Source organism: Aethalodelphis obliquidens, unplaced genomic scaffold (assembly GCF_003676395.1).
Source record: "Aethalodelphis obliquidens isolate GAN/ISIS:26980383/991018 unplaced genomic scaffold, ASM367639v1 scaffold2, whole genome shotgun sequence".
Taxonomy (NCBI): domain Eukaryota; kingdom Metazoa; phylum Chordata; class Mammalia; order Artiodactyla; family Delphinidae; genus Aethalodelphis; species Aethalodelphis obliquidens.
In genome coordinates, this window is record NW_020837946.1 from 71,976,915 (window position 1) to 71,999,475 (window position 22,561).

The 22,561-nt window shown below is 44.0% G+C and overlaps 1 protein-coding gene across 5 annotated transcripts in view; it reads right to left on the bottom strand.

Annotated features, from left to right (window-relative positions):
* Positions 1–19,492, bottom strand: part of TANC1 (tetratricopeptide repeat, ankyrin repeat and coiled-coil containing 1) — a 233,619-nt gene extending 214,127 nt beyond the window's left edge. For 3 of the 5 annotated variants that reach the window (XM_027130617.1, XM_027130626.1, XM_027130601.1), the window contains exon 1: positions 19,370–19,491. The gene's annotated coding sequence lies outside the window, so the exon portion shown is untranslated. Of the gene's footprint in view, positions 1–19,369 lie in introns of all 5 variants that reach the window. The other 2 variants (XR_003437989.1, XM_027130607.1) reach the window with 2 other exon arrangements.
* Positions 19,493–22,561: the final 3,069 nt, after the last annotated feature.

Consider the following 22,561-nt stretch of genomic DNA (forward strand, 5'->3'; position numbering starts at 1 on the left):
TTTAATTGCTAGGAGAGCACAGATGGAAGTGATTAATTCTGACTGAAATAATGTATGTGAAAGTGGGAAGCTCTAAAACCCCCCATGAATGGTATTATTGTCAGAGCATGAAATAATCTAGCATTCCGCATAATGGCACTACAGTGCACTAACACAAGTTATTTTTACACTCTGCCACTTGGTTTCCAGCTCACCTGATAATGTACAGCATCAGTCATTTCTTTACAGTATTTTCTTTTTTATAAAGAAATGGGTGCATGTGGGAAAATGGCCAAACAGTACAAAAGGGTCTGCAGTAAAATGCAAGACTGTCGTCTATCCCAGCCCCCCAGCTCCTCCCACAGGCAGCTGCTGTAAGTAGTCACTTATTAATACATATACACTTCCAAAGATGCCCAATGCATTTTTTTTTTCATTTAGTAATATTCTTGTAAGTTTTTCCTTAAGAGCACAAATAAACCTACCTCAGTCTTTTAACATCTGCAGATCACTTTATTGCATGGACACACCAGAATTTATCAGACTACACTATGAAAATGTCTGACAAAACTATCAACCACTATTTACATAATTCTTTTCCCTTACATTGGATTCTCCATCCTAGCAAATTTTATGTCTTCTAAGCTCTTCAGCCAGCATACCAGGCCTGCCAGCACCTTCACAGACACCAGGCTCTCGGGACTCCTTTCCCTGTACTTCCTGCTTCCAGCCAAACCCAGGCTGCATACACTTCTCCCAGATTCTCCGTCCATCCATTGCTTATGCTGTTGCTTTGGCTGCAACCCATCCCACATTCCTTTGCTTGGTTAATTCTTACTCAGTCCTTTAAGTCAGGGCTTGGGCATAACCTCCTTCAGGAAGGAAAGGATTTCCCAGCCCTCAAGGCAGAGGAAATGCTCCTGTGCTCGGTTCCTGCCGTAGCCTGGGTCTTGGCACCTAAGCGCCTCATGATGAATGTGTATGCATCAGCCCTGACCACTAGAATTTAAGCTCCCCAGGACAGAAACCACCTCTTACTGATCTCTGTAACTGCTGGAGTTTAGTACAAAGTCTAGAACACTAATTGTATTTAATACCCATTGAATCAAGCTGAAATGAATAAGGAAACTTCTGAACACCTCTTACCTTGGTAAGAGAGCTTGGTAGGTACCAAGCCCTACCAAGATGTACTGTACGAACATTATTTCTCACTGGGTACAATGATCCCCATTTTACAGATGAAGAAACTGAGGGCCCTGAAGTTAAGAAATTTGTCCAAGGGCATTAATGGAGAGCTGAAATTTGAAACAAAGTCTACTTTACTCCAGAATCACTGATCTCTCCATTATGCTCTTCTTCTACATGTTTGGATGCTGGAAGTTAAGCGAAGAGGTCAAATGAGCAGTCCCTAAGGGTAGGACATGTTAATTAACACTGTGGATAATCTAAGGGCACTGTGGTTCCCCCCTCCAAAAGAAATCAGCCAAAAGCAATCTATAATGTAGGACTAAAATGGCAAAAAAACAAAAGGGTTATGAACAAGCAAGTCTTGTCTATAGCATCCACAAATATGCACTTAGCACACCCAGGCTGAGTCTTTCAGGAGCCATTCAAAATGAGAACAAGCAGACTTAAGCAGCTGCAATATCCCCACTTAATTCCACCAGCTTGCTCTCCCTGTGAGCACTGTTGGTTTGTCCCAAATTTCTCCCCACTCCCCAACACTGCACCATCTAAGTCCCCAGACCACTTACTAAAACTGACCTTTGAACCAGCACTCCTAAAGGATTTAAAGGTTGACTGGTTCTGGGCTTCCTTGGTGGCGCAGTGGTTCAGAATCCACCTGCCAATGCAGGGGACATGGGTTCGAGCCCTGGTCTGGGAAGATCCCACATGCTGCGGAGCAACTTGGCCCGTGAGCCACAATTAACTGAGCCTGCGCGTCTGGAGCCTGTGCTGCTCCGCAACAACAGATAGTGAGAAGCGATGGTGAGAAGTGATAGTGATAGTGAGAAGCCTGCGCACCATGATGAAGAGTGGCCCCTGCTTGCCACAACTAGAGAAAGCCCATGCACAGAAATGAAGACCCAACACAGCCATAAATAAATAAATAAATAAATTTTTTTAAAAAAGAAAAAAAAAAGTTGACTGGTAGCTACCAACAGATAGCTACACCTATCATGGACAAGAGGTGGGAGAGAAGGGCAGCACTGCAGGAGTAGGTACCAGGGTCCTGTTATCCTGCTATGAGACCTGGGGCCAGATATGGACCCTCCAAACTGGGCAGAGTAAGAATACCTACTTCCTCTTAAGGTCTTTAAAAAAATGAAAGTAGGTAATTTAAGAATAAGCACTTACCACAGAACTGGCACAAAGTTAAGGGCTCACTGGCATCTATCCGGTGACGGAAGAAATCAACCAGAGAGCAAGTGGGCCCCCTCCCCATTCCCTCCACCAGGATGGGGACTAAGGAAAGGCAACTGAGAAGCCCCCTAATTAACAAAGGAAGTAGTAAATGGCATTTAGCAAAGGTGGGAAAACCAGAGGAGGCAGCTCCTCCCTCCCACACAGGAGAAGTACGAACCAATCAGCAGCAGTCAATGAACCCAAACCTTGTTCACTAGGGGAGACAAAGAAGCAAAACTTATCCCAAGGGTAACCAGACACCAGCAAAAAAGACACACAGGCTGAAAACAAAAACCAAAAAAACCCCTTTCTGGCATATCATCAGCCACACCCAAACAAGAATGCCTCCTGACTCTGGAGGAAAGGTGCAATAAGGTAGGTAAGGACTGTAAGGAAACGCACCGGGCAGTCAGCCCTGAATATACTGCCCAGTGTAGTGGGTAGGCACTTGTGGTGTGCTGACGGAAGCACATCTCCACCCCTCAACCTCCCTCCCATGGTTAGGGAGTATGGCTGGGTTTGGGTCCAGGTGTTTGGACCCATGTCACTCAATTCCCAAAACAACCTTCAAAAGCACCAGCATTCCAAAGTCACAGAAAACAAGCTCAGGAAGGCTAGGTAATCCGTCCAGGGTCACACTGATGTTAAGGGGCTGAGCTGGGACTTGAACCCAGTCTGGCTGGCTTCAAAGTCTCATGTACCAAAAAAAGATAAGACAGGGGTAGGGGGTGGAGGGGCTCTGGGGGGAGGGAAGGGGGGAAGTCAGTGAAGGTGGTCAAAAGGTAAAACTTGTAGTTATGAAATAAGTCCTGGGGATCTAATGTACAGCATGGTGACTATAGTTAATGATACTGTATTGTATATTTGAAAGTTGTCAAGAGAATAGATCTTAAAAGTTCTCCTTACAAGGGAAAAAAAAACTGTAGCTACGTGTGGTGATGGATGTTAACTAGACTTACTGCGGTGATCATTTCACAGCATCTACAAATGCTGGATAATTCTGTTGCACACCTCAAACTAATATAATGTTACATGTCAATTCTGTCTCAACAGGAAAAAAAGAAAAGACCCAACTGACAGAGAAGAAGGGGAGAGGGATCCAGGCTGGAGTCAGGACTAATAATAAGCAAATAGTGTAATAACCGGCGGGTTGATTGGGTTTAAAACCCAGATTTCAAAGAGTTCTGTCCCTTTCAGTGACTTTTTTTTTCCAGCTTTATCGAGATATCATTGATATGTATGTTAGTTTAAGGCATACAACATGATGATTAGACACACATATATAGTATTGCAAAATGATTACCACATTAAGGTTAGTTCATACCTCCATCCCCTCACATAATTACCACTTGCGTCTGTGTGTGGTGATAACATTTAGGATCTACTTTCTTGACAACTTTCAAATCTATAATATAGTACTGTTAATTATAGTCACCATGCTGCACCTCAGATCCCCATTCAGTGACTTTTTCATCTGTGACAACCTAGGCCACACCCAGGCAAACCAAGAACCCCATGCTATTATTCCTCACTCTCTACATCCCAGGTTCCCTCCTCCAACCTATTTTTCATAAGCAGGAAAAATACTCAGAAACTAATTTCACTAGAAATTTCTTGCCAAAGGTCCACTTAAAAGGCAAAAACAGGGCTTCCCTGGTGGCGCAGTGGTTGGGAGTCCGCCTGCCGATGCAGGGGACGCGGGTTTGTGTCCCGGTCCAGGAAGACCCCACATGCCGCGGAGCATCTGGGTCCGTGAGCCATGGCCGCTGAGCCTGCGCGTCTGGAGCCTGTGCTCCGCAACGGGAGAGGCCACAACCGTGAGAGGCCCGCGTACCGCAAAAATAAATAAATAAATAAGCAAAAACAAACCTAATTTTGAGGGCTTGCTACTTTTGAGTATTAATCCAAATAACTAAAAAGCATCCTTAGCAGAATTAAATATGAATGTACATAAGTTCCTAAAAACAAGCAATTCTCCTAGGTGTTGCTTTTCACCAGAGATCAGCGTCATGCTGTTTAAAGAGCTCTCAAAAGCTCTGTGATAGAAGTAAAATTAAAAGACAGCCTAGACCATTCACAGCCAAACATTCTCAAAAGTATGATCCTGTTGCACCCTTCCTCACTCATCACAAGGTCTTGATACAAATATAGTTGCCAAACCCCACGCCAGACCTACTGAAATACCACCTGTGGGCAGGCCTGGAAATGTGCATTCGGCGTAAGTGCCCCAGGTGATTCCTATGTGCAGCACAATACTGCTTGGAACTAGGGGTTACAGTAGGAGAAGCTGTTACCCATCTCCACCCACAGAAGTTCTACTCCAAGCCCACCCAGAGGACGTGAAGGAGTTTCTACAGGGAGGCGGGGATGCTGCTTCAAGAACCAAATTTCCTACTGCCCACTGGGCATTTCCAGCTGGGTATCCCAGAGGGGCCCTGAACCTGCCCCTCCTGAGAGAGTTCTCGGCTCCCGGTGTCATTCATCGTCCCCAGCTTGCTGCCCAGCCTGGAAGCAGCCTTGCTCTCTACCTTCAGTCAGCTGCCAAGGATTCCTTTTCTGTTCTGGAAGCAGCTTCCACTCCACTGCAAAAATCACCTCTCCATGCACACGTTCTGTGTTCTCATCCCCGTTCTAAACGTATGGTGACAGAGGACCGGCAACCTGAGTTCAAATCTTGGGCTGAGCCCGTTTCCTTGTCTGCAAAACGAGGATGACGACAACAGCACTCTGAAAAGTTTTTGCGAATGTTATATGAGCTAACACACCCTAAATCCACGTTAAAAGGTATTCAACTGACTTTCATATTCTTCCTCCCGTTAACTCAGGCCCCGAACATCATCTTTCACCTGACCTACTTCAAAAGCCTCATAACAGAGAGCCCTGCCACCCATCTGTCCCCACGCCAGCCTCTCCTCCACACTGCTGCCACCCAAGCTTTTCTCCAACACGCGGCTCTGATTTCATCATCTCCCTGCTTTAGAACCTTTGACAGCTATCACTGGCTGCATAGGATCAAGTCCATACTTCTTTGCCTGGCAAGCAAGGCCTTTTGCAATCTGGCTCTCCCCTCCCTGCCACTGTACCCAAATGCCAGGCGCCATCTGTTCTAGTAACAACACCCCAAACATGACTTGTATTTTCATGCCTCCCAGCCTCTGCTCAGCAGGCTCCCTTCATAGAAAGCCCCTCACTCTCTTCCCCACCTGGCAAAGGGCTAGGCATCCTCCACCTCCGCCCTGAAGCCTTCCCCAGCCCCAACTCCTCCTCCCCTTCCTCCTCCTGGCTCCCGCAGCACACGTGTCTCTCTAACATTTGTACTCTGCATGCACTTGTCTCCTCAGACTGACACAGAGCTGGGCTTCAAACTTAGAAAGGCACAATGACAGCCCTCAAGAAATATTTGTTGGAAAAATTAATGCAAGACTTCCGCCACCCTTTGACAAGTGCAAACAGTTTCGAATTTGTCAAACAGTTAACACCTTCATGGTAACTTTTTACTTCTAAAACTCCTAAGGATATTATATTCTCTGAGCTAGCTAAGACTGCTCTTAATGAAGAAAGAAAAAAAAAAAAAAAAAAGCCCTGTCAAGGTCAAATGCCTATAAATCCCATCAGCTTAGAACTCAATCACTATCCCTCTAAAAATGGTATCTCATCACTGTTTCCACGACGGGAGGGGCAATCACGTTCTTTGATTCCTCTTGGCTTGACTTTTGTACGTGGAGCTGGACAATTTAAGGAGTCCTTCTTGCTTAAACAAAACATTACAGAAAGGAAGGGATAAACAAACTGTTACTTCACGGCAGGAAAAAAGAAGTGTAAAAAAGCTCCAGTGAAAAAAAGAGAAAAAAAAAAAAAGCTCCAGTGCGGCTGAACTTGAGTAGCCTCAGGGAATCAAGGTCATTCTCACAGAACAGGTACTACCAGAGCAGGGAGCAGCGTGCGCCCTTGTCTTCGTGAGACCTCTTCTTCCACAAGCCATTAACAAAGCCAAATGCCCCAAGACTTAGAAACACCTGATAGAAGAAAACATATCTCGCTTCACCCATAAATGCCTATTTAAGCAACCTCCAAGCTGTTCCTTGACTTCTGCCGTTCAAAACGTAGGCTGTTCAAACGTAGCCGCTTCCTTGTCTGCAAAATGATAACAACAGCACTCTGAAAAGTTTCTGCGAATGTTATATGAGCTAACACACCCTAAATCCACGTTAAAAGGTATTCAACTGACTTTCATATTCTTCCTCCCGATAACTCAGGCCTCGAACATCATCAGAATTAATCATATTAATTCTCCCTTCCATGAGTCTTTAATAGGGCACAAGCCAGCAAAGAGAGTCCTCCCCCCTCGTGAGGATTCGGGGCCCTTCAGGGAAGCACCGATGCCTCTCCTCTGAAGGGAAGACTGCGCTCCACGTTGGCGGTGGCCCTGTTCATAAATAAACCACACGTAGGACTTGAGTGCGGCACTACAGACTTACTCCATCTAAATAAAATAAAGTTTCTCATTCTAAACCGCACTCCAGCAAAACTCTACATAAGTGTGCGGAGCATCTCATGTTCTCACAGGCTTAGTAAATAAATGGACTTTTTAAATACTGACTTTCATTAAAACCAGAAGGTTTGTTAGCAATATCCTCATGGCAATAATAAAATACCCATTTTATTCTCTGGTTCCTTCTCCTCTATATATTACCATCTAAAAATGTCCCACTTGTTTGTTCAAAACATTTCATATAAACGTCTCACTATTTTAATATAAGCAACTGGGAAATTATGCATAAAGGTTATCTTGAAATCAAGCTCTTATCTGGACTTCTGTAACAAGTACCTTAAAGTTAGCAATTTTTAAAACCCTCAGAACAAACAGAAACATCCATTCAATTACTGATCCAGAAAGCTGAATTTAAAAATTGGGTTAGGGAGCTTCCCTGGTGGCGCAGTGGTTAAGAATCCGCCTGCCAATGCAGGGGACACGGATTCAAGTCCTGGTCCGGGAAGATCCCACATGCCGCGGACCAACTAAGCCCGTGCTCGGCAACGAGAGAAGCCACCGCAATGAGAAGCCTACGCACCGCAACGGAGAAGAGCCCCGGCTCGCCGCAACTAGAGAAAGCCCGCGCACAGAGACAAAGACCCAATGCAGCCATAAATAAATAAATGAATAAAATTTTTAAAAATAAAAATAGGGTTAAGAGGAGAAGGGAGAAAAGGACCTGTTTTGGGCACCTATGAGCCAAGCACACTGCTATGTATAGCTATGTATGTCAGATGGTACAGAAAACCCGAACGAACTTTTTGGCCAGCTGAAATATTTTGTGTAGGTTCTCACCTTTAGTCTTGGCACGAACCCTATAAAACAGGAATTACTATTCCATTTTACAGACAAAGCGACAGAGGTCCAGTAAACTACCCATGGTTCATCTGGCTTCAAAGATCATGCTTTTTTCACTATCTCCTATATATTTGTATTTTTTAAAAAGGAGGAGAAAAAAGCAGTGTATATGTGTATATTTTTAGTGTACTACTATAGGTACAAAGCACTACGCTGTCCAAGGCACCTTATTATTCACAACAGGCAAGTTGTAATGTATAAAACAGTATCCCTGCCCACTAAGCAGTAAACATAAGGATATGCTGGGAACTGCCAATGATAGCTTCCGTCCATCAAAGCTACTCTATATATACCATGCTATTCTTCATTAAGACATACAAAACGCCTTTAAGTTTGATTTTTCCCAGACGTACAACAAGCACTTGGAAAGATATCAAGGGAAAAAACTTAAATATCAAATTAAGTTAGCGAAGTCAGTTATGATACGAACTTTTATTTACATGTCTGGGTTTCCAACACAATGTACATATAAAATTATCACCCTGAGGGTGTATTTAGACTTATGGCTGTACTTCAAATCAGCATAAGCATTTATCAGAAAAATATTCTGTTAAAATTTATCGAATAGAGGTAGAATTAATGCATATTCCTAAATTAATGTATTTAGAAATAAATCTTTATAGAACAGTGTTTCACCATTATAACTCAGGTAACTTGTCATTCTGAATAAAATTCTACCACCAGAAATGTTTAACACTCAAGCCATTTTACCCAAGAGTCACATGATTTATAGTCTTAAGATATACTGAAAACTTATACCCATTTAACCAGGTCAACTATTCAGAATACCATGGTGTTTCCAACCACAACTGGAATAAATTGAACTTGCACCCCTCCCCCATGATATATTAATAAATTTCCAAACAAACTCTAAGGCATTACTTCTTTTTTTTTTATAAATTTATTTTATTTTATTTATTTTTGGCTGCTTTGGGCCTTTGTTGCTGCGCATGGGCTTTCTCTAGTTGTGGCGAACTGGGGCTACTCTTCATTGCAGTGCTACGGCCCCTCATTGTTGTGGCTTCTCTTGTTGCGGAGCAGGGGCTCTAGGCGCACGGGCTTCAGTAGTTGTGCTCATGGGCTCAGTAGTTGTGGCTCGTGGGCTCTAGAGCGCAGGCTCAGTAGTTGTGGCGCACAGGCTTAGTTGCTCCGTGGCATGTGGGATCTTCCCAGATCAGGGCGTGAACCCGTGTTCCCTGCATTGGCAGGCGGATTCTTATCCACTGCGTCACCAGGGAAGCCCCCATTACTTCTTTATATTTTAAAGAAAGCAACTTATGAATTGCTAAATTAAATTGCCTGCTCCCAAATCATAAGGACCTATTCTTGCGAAAAATATTTAACCTGAATCTAAACGTGCCTTTAGATTAAAGGAAAGCCTCTAGTTTACAGAAAATACAGATGACAAACAAACAAGGTAAACACCAACACAAGGAAACAAATTCAGATATGGTACATCCTACAAGTTCTCTGCTGAAAGTCAGCAGAGGGAGGGAGGAGGTGGTATTTTTCTATATTTAAAAAACTACAGGGACAAAAGCAACAACCCACAGTGCAATATGTAACCCTTGACTGACTGGTTCCACAAAGCAGAAATGGTGACAAATGACGTTTGGAGGACAATTAGATAACAGTAAGAAATTACTGTTAATTTTATTAAAAGTGATAATGAGGTGGTGATTTTTGTCCTTAAGTCTTTAGTTAGAAATGCATACTAAAATTTGTCAGCTGAAATTATATGATGCCTGGGATTTGCTTTAAAATATTTTGGCAAATTAACCCAACATTGTCTTCGCTGAAAGATGCTCTGCAAAAAAAGCTTCTACAATTCAATGCACTTGGGAAATACTAACTCCTCTGTTTCCCTTCAAGGACATAGAGAATGAACATTAGAAATAAGGATGCTCAAAAGTCCTGCAGTTAAAAACAAAAACACCTGTTTTACTTTTGTTACCCCAGATCTTCCTGCTTATTTGAACATAAAACCTTGCTTCCCTGCATAATGTCTATTAATTTCCTGAGAGTCCATTTCCATGGAACCCACTTTGGGAACTGCTGCCTTATCTAGCTAAACCACCCTGAGGTAAGGTTCTCTTAAGTCACGTGCAAGCTTCAAGAATCCTGAATAATCAAATATTCACAACTGCATCTATCTGCAACTTAGGAGCCGCTCACCTCTTCTGTCTTTTGAGTCGATAAATTATTATACTTACTCTTTAAGTTAACATGCTTTAATTTATGTCATACTCTTTCTGTAATATGAAATTGCCACTGGAAAATCTCCCTCAAATGGACTTAAATTTCACGTATTCACATCCACTTTCTTGGAAATCTACAATGGAATAGATTTCGAATTCTTAAGTTTCAAACCACACCTAGTTTTCACTCTCAAAAGTATCTTGAGATATTTCAAAGGGTCCCTCCCCAAACCCTCTCCAGAGACTCCTCAAAATCAGTAACTGGCTTCACAGAAAAAAAACACAAAACAGAACAAAACATAACCTCAAATCAAAACTCTTTCACAGTCCTTCAGGTGGTACTTAAGGGTTCCTAATAACTTACCTCAGAGACCCCCAGATTTCCATCTTTATGCACCAGAAGTGGTGCCATTCTTATAAACGGATCCTATGGGTACTTGAACAACTAAATCCCAAGACAAATTCACCTTACCACAAATTCTACTTACTCCACAGCGAAAAGTTTTATAGCAAGCTTTGAGATATCTGTAGTTCATTTGAGAAAAACTGTGTCCTATTCCCCAGTACTTTTAAAAAATCCTTTGGAAATTCACTTAAAAGTAACAAAAATGGCTAACAAAGAAATCTAAGCTAGAAGTCACTACTACGAGGAAAGAATCAAATTTGATGTCTCCCTGGTATCTAGGAAGTCATTTACAACATTCAAAACCCTTTCATATACATTCCGTCATCTGACCCTCAAAACCCTGGAGAGACGCCTGTTTTCCATCATAACATATATCTAACACGGCTCAAGTTGAAAGCTGACAACCTGTCAACCCTCAATTATCCTTACCATGGAGAGAATGTCGGCATAAGTAATTTGATTCAGCTGAGCAGTGTAGTGTCCCTCACCTCCTGTCTCTCAGTGGGGATGCTCAGGCCAGACCCTACCACAGGGACTATCACACATGATTTTGCTTGGGGGTACTTGCAGGCAGCTAACTGTCCATAGGCATTTAGATCTTCACACATATCATCCTCCAGGCCTTTCCTATTATCCCACAAGGAGAGTAGACTCTCCTCTGAACTCACTACACCTGCCTAGGATGGTCCAGTAACATCTTTGTAGCATCATCCCACGGAGCTTTCCATTTTCACCCATGCCAGTGTTCCCACATAAAAGAAGGACAACGTGGAACTGCAGGCAACACATATGCGGGCAGACAAAACTGCTTTGGAATAAAGTGACCCTGGTTTGGATCCTGGATCTTCCTGTCTTGGCCACGTGCGCTCCTTGCCCTCAGATCCCTCACACGTACATGGCGCTCTCTACCTCCTAAGGCTGTCAAGGGCTGGGGGAGAGAGACCCTCCCCACGGTAAACAGCATAGAGCAGTGTTTAACAACTGCAGGGTGTCTGCCTGCCTTTCTCCCAGAAGGGGAAACAAGCAATTTTTAAAAATGACTAAGGCAAGCCAGGACCCAACCATCAAGAGGCCTACAGCCCATAGGCAAAGCAAGCAGGCAAACGACTTTTTAATAAAAGACAAAAAGAGAGAAACATTACAATCAACGTACAAGCAATGTGCTGGGGGGATTAAATGGCAGGAACCATTTAGAGGCAGAAGGGAGAAATCAGAAAAATGTGAATGAGAAAGCAATATTTACTTAAGCTAGGCCTTGAAGGACAATGAAAAGTTCAGTGGTGGGGGGAAGGAGAGGACAGCCTCCTCAGAGGCAAAATTGAAACGAAGTAGGACAGTTACAGTCTCAGTGGCAGAGACACATGGAGGACAAGTGGGTGTAGTAAAGAAAGTTACGAATCAGACCACAGAGAATCTTGAAACCTATGAATAAAAGGGGAACAGCCAGGGCTCTTATCTGTCCTTGCATTAGCTATGGTGTTTTCAGTTGCGAGTAACAAAAACTACGTGACAATAAGGGACAATAAGTGACTTACACTGGGGTTTCAAAACCTTTTGATCATGCCGCCCTAACAGTAAAAACATTAAACATGTACCCCAATAATTTATACATAATTAAAACACTAGTTACGAATTACATGTGTATACTAATGTGGTATATACATTATAAAACATCCATCAACAACTCTTTAAAGGATGAGAACGATCCAAACAGTACTCTTAGGTTTATTTGCATTTATTAATACACATCATGCACAATTTTGGTGCCAACTCATTAAATCTGATTTAAAAGGCATTTCCTAAGAACACGTCTACATGTTCTTATTCCTGTAGATTTACATCATTACCATTCAACTTTCTTTGCAAGAATCTTTTTAAACCACTTGCCTATTTTGTTGTAGTCAGTCTACTTAAAACTAGATGATAGGGCTTCCCTGGTGGCGCAGTGGTTGAGAGTCCTCCTGCCGATGCAGGGGACACAGGTTCGTGCCCCGGTCCGGGAAGATCCCACATGCCGTGGAGCGGCTGGGTCCGTGAGCCATGGCCACTGAGCCTGCGCGTCCGGAGCCTGTGCTCCGCAACGGGAGAGGCCACAACAGTGAGAGGCCCGTGTACCGCAAAAACAAAAACAAACTAGATGATGTAACCCATAAATCCATTTACATGGATAGAGTTCACCAAAGACAAGAATAAGAATGAGGGTACCACTGTCAGTTCCACCAGGTTGTAAAATGCCTCCTCTTCCCTCAGGCAGCCTTCTATAACCTAAGTGACAAGAAGACTTTCAGATATAACAACCAGTGTCAACTCATCTATTAAATATTAGTAAAGCTTATTTTTTTTTCTAGATAAACTTTTAATATTTTCTTTCTTCCCATATTGGATGGTCTGGCACACTCCACTTTGGAGATCACTGCCTCAAACAATAATAAAAAAAAATTTTCCCACATAAGAAGTTCTGAGTCACAGTGGTTTTAGGGTTGGTTAATTCTGCAGCTAAAAAAAGTCCCTGTGGTCTTAGGCTCCTTCCGTCTTTGTACTCTGTGATTTTCAGAGTGTCAACCTGTTTTATTGTACTGACAATCTTAGGTTCTCAATATGGTGGGACCCAATAGTTGGTCAAACACTTAATCATTAACCAGTCACAGGTATGGATGGTATTACTAAGGTTAACTTGGCTTAATCAAGATGCACTCCCTGGGACCGGAGGTACACCCAACTTACCCTGCAACACATGGGCAATGGAAAACTAATCAAAAGCAGCATTATGTTATCAAGCAATGTGGTAAATTCTTACAGCAATGGGCCCCTGCTATGAATCATGTAACCACAGAGCATGAGTGAGCCTAGACCCAGGCAGAAAAGCCGCCCTGCTGAACCCAGCTCCAATTTCTGAATCCCAAGCAAATAAAGGGTTGTTGGTTTAAGCCACAAGAAGGAAGGGAGGACCAGGATGGGGAATGCTGTGGTATGGGCAAGAAACTATCCCTGCGCCCCAGCACTCTACATATGTAGGACAGTGGGTGAAGAAAGAACAATGCTGTTTCATTTCCACAGAATTTTTAAAGTTCAATCATCTAGTTCAGAGTCAGCAAGCACTCAATAAACATTAAGAATTGATGTTACTAATCCCAAGTAATTTAGTATAAAGCATGGCAGACAGAGGGGAGTATAATGGGTTACATGGGAATAATGACCAACTTCCGAGTTTTTTGCAGTAATTCAATACCCTGTTACACAAGTGCCTGTGCACGAAGCAATTCAAATCCCCACAGAGTGTGGAAAAGCCTACTACTCTCAAGACTATAGGGTATATATCACAGGAGCATTAAAAATGTTCACATTATTTGGCATATTGGTATGTTGTTATGACCATCAACACCACTTTTGGAAACATATCCTGCGTTAGACAGCGAGCTCTTTTTGTTTACCCAGCTCTCTCTCTCTGCCATTAATAATAACCCCCTTCTTTGTAGGATACTTTGTCTCCCCACAGTCCCATCTTGTGGGTCTAATGGGGACTGCCAACCGTAACTCTCCTTTGGCTGGCATCAGGCCAATCTGGGTTCTCTCCAGGGTTTTCTCAAATTGGAACTGAGAACAAAGAGTCAGTTTCTTGATGACGAGAGGTTTTGAAGGTACCAGCAGCCAGGTACCCCTGTGTGCTGGGCCCTATGATTTTTTAATTTATTTTTTATTGGGCCCGGTGATTTAATGATGAGTAAATCATATCTGAGCCAAAGGGCTCTGATAGCCTGAGAGATATTTCTTTCCAAAACACCTAAATGTCAAAATGGGCTGGTTAAAATAAATTATAGTAATGTATGTAATGGATTTACTAAACAGCCATTAAAACAGTGCCAAAGAAGAATGTACAGATATGACAGGAGAAAAAACACATCCCATAAGTATATACTGTACTCTAAACTGTGCAGATACATTACATGCACCCTTGTGTGTCGAATCTTTTACATATTTTTCAAAAGCACATGTAATAGAAGATCCCATTTTTGCATGAGCATATATGCATGAAAAGGTCACAGCCAAGTGTTTCTTAGAGACTTCCCCAACTCCGACCCCAACTCACAGAGGTAATAAGCCTCTGTTCTGGGCGTGGCAGGCAGGGTGGTGAGTGGTGAGTCACCGTGGTTCTGGGCTGTACGGCTGAACATCCTGGGTTCACATCTATATAGTTGTGACTGGAAGATTTTTACTAATAAATTCCCTCATGGTAGCGGCAAAATCTGTGCTAAAGTTCAGGGACTATGCCATCCCTCTGCCACACTTTTCTTGTCCTTGACATTCCTACCTATAGGACTCTTCTTTCCAGAATATTCTCCTTGATCACACACACCTGCAGGAGCCCCAAGAGACAACATCTACCCTAGAAGGGTATCTCTCATCAGTAACACAGCCAACCCAAACCAGAACCCCTTCGACACTGCACAAGATAACGTCTCCCGATAGCCTTCTTTATCAAAAGTCCTCCCCTAACCTTCAAAATCCATTCTCCTCATAATAAAAAACCAGAAGCCATTCTTCTGCTTTGCTGCTCTTGTCCCCTTCTGTTACACTGATAACCAAGTCTCCCAACTTCATTAGCAAATACTGCTTCATAACACTGTCTCTCCACGCACACCTGAAAATGGCAGCCTTTTTATTTTATAGTCAGCCAATCAGAACTCATTGATGCATCCTCTTCCTGAGGTTTAAACCCCATTGCTTAATATTTTAAAAAGATGGTCTTCTGAGAATAAGTTTAAAGAGCTGAAGACGAACAGGTTGCTCAGACATAAAAGAGCCTATAGCTCAGCACCTAATTTTATTTTAGAACCTTTTAAAGAAAATCCATACCAGCTTCCAGATGAGTGTCAAGTTGCACTCACCGCTCTTAAATAGGCAAGCAGGACACAGTACAAACATTTAGAGTCACAGTGAAAATGGGTCACCTGCAGCCTACTACTTCTTTACCGTTAAGCCAATAGCATAAGGGAAGAATTTATTTAGCACAGGAAGTGCTGCAAAATCAGACTTACCCAGACATCAGTAGAAAGAGCCCAAGAAGGATGTCACCAAAAATGGGACATTTATCCAGGCTTTGTAATTCAGCTGAGAGATATCAAGAAGAAAGGCAAATGATATGTTCATTGCTTATTTTAAAAAAGATGTACAGATTTGAGAAGTGATTTCCTTAAGAATGCTGTCTGGGTTACTAGTCTGGATTATAAATCGCACTAGACCCTGAAGCCTCCTTAATAAAAAAGAAGTTGAAAATAAACAAATGGTTAGTTTGAGGTATGTGAATTTCTGAAACTCTCTTGGGAAGAAAGTTTTATTACCATTATTACTGAACTGTTTTTAGTCTCTGACATCAAAGCATAGATGTTAACCCTGGGGTTCTGAAACCCGAATAGCCCATAAATGAAATGCCACATATTAACATTAGTCTGTTTGTCAAGTTTTAGCCAACTTACTTGTGACTCCGTGAATAAAGAGAGATATGGGGGTGGGAATAGGGAGAATCAGAAGACCTAGGTTCAAGTTCACCTCCACCATTTATAGATGATATCAAGCAAACTGATCTAACTTGTCCCGCCTCAGTTTACTTAACTGAGGGTTTAAGGATAAAATATGTAAGTAAAGCCCTTTACAAACCCCAAAGTACTATTCTAATATTACAGTACTGGCTCCAGAATGCCTACATTTCTCAAACTACTGGATAGTCACAGAACTTTGTGGTTGAAAGGTAATCCCATTACAGGGATGATAACAATGAGAAAACTAAGGCCCAGAAAGTCTTAAGAGCCTAGTAAATAGACAACATTTGTAAACTGGTGGGAGGTTGGGAAGAGGTTCTAGTTTTTCCACCATTGAAATATGCATTTTAAAGGATGGTTCAAAACAAAGCTATCCTAGGAACTAAAACAAATCTCTCCCCAGCAATACATATATTTCTTCTGCTTTATCTTGCTTTTGTAAACTTTACTCCTGTAACTTACAAGTTAAACAAACTTTTCATCAGAAAGATAAAAAATAAAGCCATGGGCTTCCCTGGTGGCGCAGTGGTTGAGAGTCCACCTGCCGATGCAGGGGACACGGGTTCGTGCCCCGGTCCCTGAAGATCCCACATGCCGCGGAGCGGCTGGGCCCGTGAGCCATGGCCGCTGAGCCTGCGCGTCCGGAGCCTGTGCTCTGCAACGGGAAAGGCCCCAACAGTGAGAGGCCCACGTACCAAAAAAAAAAATAAAAATAAAAATAAATAAAACCATCTCCCTGACTATGAGACTCACAGCCTACTTGTAACCCAACCCAGACAAAAATCTTTACAATTGGGTTAGAAATGTCTAATGGAAACATCGACATAACATGAACCTCCAGCTATGCTGGCAGACATCATTATAATATGGATTACAGTTCTAGCAGCCCAGGGATACTGATTTTAATGTTCCCGGGAGACAAAGAATTAATCAGCAACTCAGAGGGGGGTGCTGCCTAAAAATGAACAATTTAATCGAGAAAATTCCACTGTCTTTAGATTTGTGCCCTCAATCACCCACTATCAAAAACCCACCATGGCACCAAATAAATTGTGTGTGGTTAAAGAGACGAAATGTGCTTTTCTACAGGCTGTTATGGGAAGCAGAAAAAGGCTGACTATGAATCAGTTATGTTTTAGTTCCACGATGGACATAAATTATGATAATTTAGACATTCTGGTGGTTAAACCAAAAAAGCAGGAAAACCATGGCTCCCAAGTCCCAGTAAAAGTTAAGTTTGTGGTATCACAGCTGAAAGACAGGGTCATGAAAAGTGACCTTAAATTTATTTCTGGACTTTCCTGCCTCCACTAAAATCGATGACACTATTTCCCATCTCTTATTGTCAAATCACAACAATCCGGAAGCCTGGACCGAATTCACTTGGCAGGTAACAGGAGCAACCCTAAGAGGAAGTCCTGAAGGATGTCAGATACCATATTTCCTTCACTCCCACATACTTTTCATCTTAATACCTCCAGGATATATTTACGATGAGTTCTGACTGACACTCACCAAGCATTCTGGCTGACACAAATTTTGCAAAAACTGGCATACTCCAAGGGAAGGTCCCTTGTGAGATCTTCAGTATCTTAGATGAGTAAAACAGTCAGACTACCACTATAATGAACATCTCTCAGTGGCTCATAAATTCTTTCATTCCCAGCAATCAAAAAGCAGCTGTTAAAATCCTGGAATCTTCCTAGTAGCAGATCTTAAATACCTCCAAGCTGGCCAGGGAAGCTTCCCAACTGCTTTCGTCTCCTTCCCCTCCCCCATCCCAGGAGTGCCAGGCTGGCAGGAATAACGATGACCCAGGAAGGAAAGAAAAAAAAAGGGGGAGGGAGGGAGGGAAGGAGGGAGGGAGAGGGAGAGGGAGAGGGAGACGGGGGGAGAGAGAGAGAGAGAGAGAGAGAGAGAGAGAGAGAGAGAGAGAGAGGGAGGGAGGGAGGGAGGGAGACAGAGAGAGAGAGTAGCGGATCTGGTGAAAGCAGAGATGCAGACTCCCTTCATTTCCACTACGCAGAAATACCAACTCTCTGTACCAACTCACCAGGTTTCTCCTTTCCTCTCCTATCCCCATCCCCCTCCAAACACATTAACTTCTGCAGTCTGATGGTGTGGCATTTGGAGTTAATGACCTCAGCAGTCCTAAGGCCATTCCTCAAAGATTTTTAACCAGTCACTTCCTTTCCATGCCAGAGCTCGAGGCCCATCCCACGGGAAGATTCAGCTTCCTTTTACCTTGTAACCTGCCCAGACGGCGATGCTCCTAGGGTCAAGTTCAAGATGAAGGTGCCCTCCTAACCTCCCGGAGTTGACTCAAGCAGGGAACAGCGCTACAGAGACCAGTCCCACCCCTCAAGACACGGGGATCTGGGGCTGCCAACAGTGGACTGGAGGGGGTTGGGAGGGGTAGACTGTCGCCGAGCCCGGCGTCCTCCGAAGCCCTGGCCGCGGCGCCGTATTTCTACCTGGCCACCGCCGCATTTCCTCCCGGAGCCTTACACAATAAGTGAAGTAAGTTTTGAGAACGCCGGTCCAGAGACATTTCTGTCTGCAAACTCGGCACACAATGCCTTGGGGCTTCCTTCCTCGCCAGCCGTTCCGGAAAGCTGCCGCGCCAAAGCGGGGGGCCCGTCACACCCACAGCGCTGCGCGCCCGCACCCCAAAGTCCGGCAGGAAAAACGTGCGCCCTGACATAAGTCCCCCCAAAGAAGTGAGCACTCTTCAGTCTCCAAGAACGGGGGGGGATACACAATCTTGAAACAATTCTCACTCTCCCTAAAGATCTAATCCTAGCTCCCCCCCACCCCCAAAAAAAGAACGTGGATATACTCATCGCAGTGTTCTTGGAAGCGAAGCAATACTTTCAGCCCAGAGTGGGGCAATATGACTCCCTCCGAGGCTTAAGTTCACCCGTCAACTTCGCGACCCACGCTCACCTCCGGGGGCGTCCCGGACCCCGCGGTGCCAGGTGCGCTTCTTCCTCGCCTCCCCCAACCCCAGGTACCAGGCGCAGCCCAGGCCCTTGCCAAGCCCGAAGGCAACAGAGGAGGCGGGAAAGGGGGCGCGGAGACGCGCCGGGCGGAGGTGGTCCAGAAACTCGAGCGTGCAGTCGCGCGTTCCCGGCGCCCCCGAACCCCAGCTCCGCCCGGGGCCGGCTCGGTCCGGCGCGGAGCTGAGGCGAAGGGAAGGTACCGATTCCCCAGAGCCGCCAGGACCGAGGCCCGAGGCGCCCAACAAGTTCGTGCCTATCCCCGGAAAGCTCCCGGGTGTGCCCAGCGAAGGGGGGCAGGGAGCCTCCAGAAACTTTCCCACATGCCTTTCCATTCTCCCATCACCCTCTCCTCCTCCCGAGACCCCCGCTCCCCTCTGCACCGCAGCAGCTGGCGCTGCCCGGGACGCGCGGAGGCCGGCGGCGGCGCCAGGGCGGCGGGAGTTACCTACCGGGAAAGTTTCCAGCCCCTCGGTGCGGTTCCCCACCGCTAGGGCCGGGCCTCCGGGCGCGGCCAGCTCTGCGCTCCGCGGCTGCCTCTCCGCCAGCTCCCAAAGCGGCCGCTGCTCCCGCAGCTGCCACAGCTCAGGCTGCGCTCCGGCCCGTCCCCCCGCCTCGCACGGCCCACACCGGGGCCTCATTGGCAGCGCGAATCCCCGCCCTTGCGCGTGTTCCCGAAGGCACCTTCCTCTCGCGCGCCCGCCCGGGCCGCGCCTCCCGCGCCCCTCCCCGCCCAGGCTTGCGGCGGCTCCCGAGACCCACTGGGGCCCGGCGCGTGAACTTTCTGCGGGGTGCCCAGCTTCCCCCTTGGGGACTAGTCCCCCGAGGCTGCGCTTGGTTCCCTGCAGGATTGGACCCAAGATGGGCGATAGTCCATCTTTTTTTCAACCTCTAAAAAAATCAGTGAAGTGGCCTGGCCTCCCCTCCTTGCTGCATTTTGAAAACAGCCGAGGAGGACATATGGGAGCAATTAACCAAGATGAAGTTTTGGTGGATGTTTTAGGGTGACTTGTGTGGCTTTCTTGAATTTTCTCTGCCTCACTTAACTACATACACACTCACTCACTTTCTTGGGCAAGAATGAGCTAAGGCAGATGTAAGGTGTAAAGGGCACCTCGCCTGCTGTGTCTTTTTCTTTCCCGAACGCGAATTAGGGAGGTTTGGGGACCGGTGATTGCCTCGAGCGTCCCCGGGGCCGGGTCCCAACAGCCTCCTCCAGCCGCTCGGGGCTGGCCCTGTGTTGTCTGTGCTACGAACTTGGAGGGCAAACGTCATGCTTATATCGGCGGGAGGAGGGAGGTATGGAGGTAGGAGAAACACAAAGATGCTATTATTGTTTCGGTCAGTAGCAGTAAATTAAATTCCCGAGTTCCCAAAATGTTTTGATATCCCCCAGCAGAGCAAAAGCCGGGGTAGGGCCTATGGATTCAGGAATCCTGGATTCCCAGGCAGGCAATTCAGGCTGGGGGGCGCAGCCTACTCCACACCCGAAGTATTTTAGACCAGCCTTGTTCACGGAGGGATCAACTAGGACTGTTGCTGTCTTGTGTGGCCTGCGGGAATCATGCACGGGTCACCCCAATGGTGTGTCTAGAGCAGGGAATACAGAAGTTGCTATAAATGGATTTATTGGCAACCCCTAACCTTGCTGTGGCAAATCCGCCTTTAAAGACAACTGTGTTTTAAACGAGTCCCCACATAAAAACTTCAACCTCACACAGAGCTTCCCAATATAAAGATACCCGGTGAGAGGAGCGTCCATATTTAAAGTTCCCGTGAAAAGGGACAGGAAGTAAAATGCCACGCAATCTCTTTACATAAATAAAAGATGACTGAAACTTGCTGGCTTTTTCACCCACAGTTTCAAAGGCCTGATTATTACTGTGCTGATATTTGAACAGTAAACGTATCAGCAGGCTTGAAGTCTTCCTGAAACAAAGCAGGATATGAATATTTAAATAAAATATAAACTGACTAAATCAGAAGAGCAGTTGACTTATTTCTTCATTCTGAAATGTCCCATTGCTGAAAAATATGGTAATCTGTTTTAATTTCTCTTGAAATGCACAAAAGTTACCAGTCTTTCAACAACAGATGAAAAAGCAGGACAGCAACCTCAGTAATAAAAGGATGACACAAATTAAAGAGAAAAAAAAAAACTCCACGCTAGTCTAACTAATCTTAAATATTAAGATATAAAAGAAACAGTCCTAGGGAAATAGACTGGTACAGTTCCCTGCCTCCCACTTCGACTTCATTATAATAGGTGAAATGTACAAATGGATGAAATTTACAATTTGTATCACATTTTTCTGCCTTTGGCTCTTCTAAGTTATATTCTCCAAGTTTTTGATGAAATTGCTCTGTTAAATTGGGTTTTGAAGACAATGAAATTCATTTTTTTCCCTCTATCCTCAAAGCTCCCTAAGTAGCAAGTAGAAAATCACATAAAGTAAATATGCTAATTACCGGCATCATCTTTAAATTATTTCTAGTTGAAAATTTTTTGTCTTTATAGCTTCAGAAGTCACAGTCATTAAAGAAGTAACTTCATCACTGCCTAGTTAGGAGTGTTTAACATTCTAAACAGACATACAGCTAGCAATCTGAAATTTGTACACAGAAGGGCCCTGTCTCCCCTTCTTCCTGTAGTGTTTATATAATCCAAACTACCTATGTTATTAGGTAGTTATAATTAACTATGTTATTATGCACAATCTGATCTCCACCTTTAAACAGTTAACATTACATACAGTATGTCATACTAAGAACATCAAAGCTGTGTTAAGCTGTGAGTGAAAACGGTACATTTTATAGAAAACAAGGCCAAAAACACAGAGTAATAAAAATTCATGGGTGAGGAAAAAAAAGGGAGATCCATTAAGACCAAGTTTGCAAGAAAAATTTATGAACAATTTGTAAGCAACTAAATAAGTGTAGTATTAGTGGAACACAGGTTCAAAAAATGAATTTTAATGATTTTTAAAAATCTGCTTTTCCCTTAAAAAAATAAAAGGTGTTTTTGGTTAGTTGTTAGGTGAGGGCTTGAGTTTTAGGGGGAGGGGAGGGCAAGAATCACCTCTTGCTTTTCTTACAGTATTTCTGCTTACCCTATCCAATTTAAAAAGCTCACTCATTACATTTCTGTTAATTCCAGTCAAAAAAAATTAAAAGAAATATAGATCACATGAATGTTATATGTTGAACACGTTCACCAAGCATACATACAATATACTGGATTCTATTTTTAAATTTTCTGTCAGTTTGCCAGCAGTGTAGCTTTTCTCAGCAGAGTGAAAGGAAACAGCAAATAAACTGGTTATTTTACCCTACAATTTATTACCCAGGGCAATAGGCTGAGGAAGGCGTGAGAAAAGAATGTGCCTTGTGAGTATTAGTACACTATTTTCCCTTGCTCAGATTCTTAAGTACTTCTATTTTAAAGCAAGACTAAGTTAGGATCATAGCCAGTGTTTATTATGGTATGTGTAGTATAGAAGACATAGTGAGAAGTGAAATGTTTAAAACAGTATAGTACAGACTGCCAACAAACACATGAAAGAATGCTCAACATCACTAGTCATTGGAGAAATGCAAATCAAAACTACAATGAGGTATCACCTCACACCCGTTACAATGGGCAT